We start from the raw sequence: 381 nt of genomic DNA, 5'->3' as shown, positions 1-381 counted from the left end.
CTCATGGCTTGGTGCGTGCTTGCTCGAATGCCGGTGGTTCCATGTCCTTCGTGTGCCTTCACTTCTGTTCTTCCTCTGCGCCTTCCACGTCCCCGGATCAATGCTGCGTTTCGAGTTTGTGACCTGCTCTTCTCTCGCGCACAGTTCTGTTTGTAAGTTACTGCAGCTTTCTAGTGTTTCATGGAGCTGTGTCTGCAGTGAGCAGCTGGTACGTGACTCTTTGTGCACTCACATATATGTGTATATATATGTATGTATGTATGAAATGATGCTGCTGCATCACCAGAAGCGAGCAGTGCTGCTCCAGCCTCTCCTTCTTACTGTCCATATACAGGCTGGCAGAAGGAATAAAGAATGTGACCTTGAGGACACACACATCCA

Source organism: Nestor notabilis, unplaced genomic scaffold, assembly GCF_000696875.1.
Source record: "Nestor notabilis isolate BGI_N333 unplaced genomic scaffold, ASM69687v1 scaffold21716, whole genome shotgun sequence".
NCBI lineage: Eukaryota > Metazoa > Chordata > Aves > Psittaciformes > Psittacidae > Nestor > Nestor notabilis.
Note: the sequence above shows the minus strand (reverse complement) of the source record.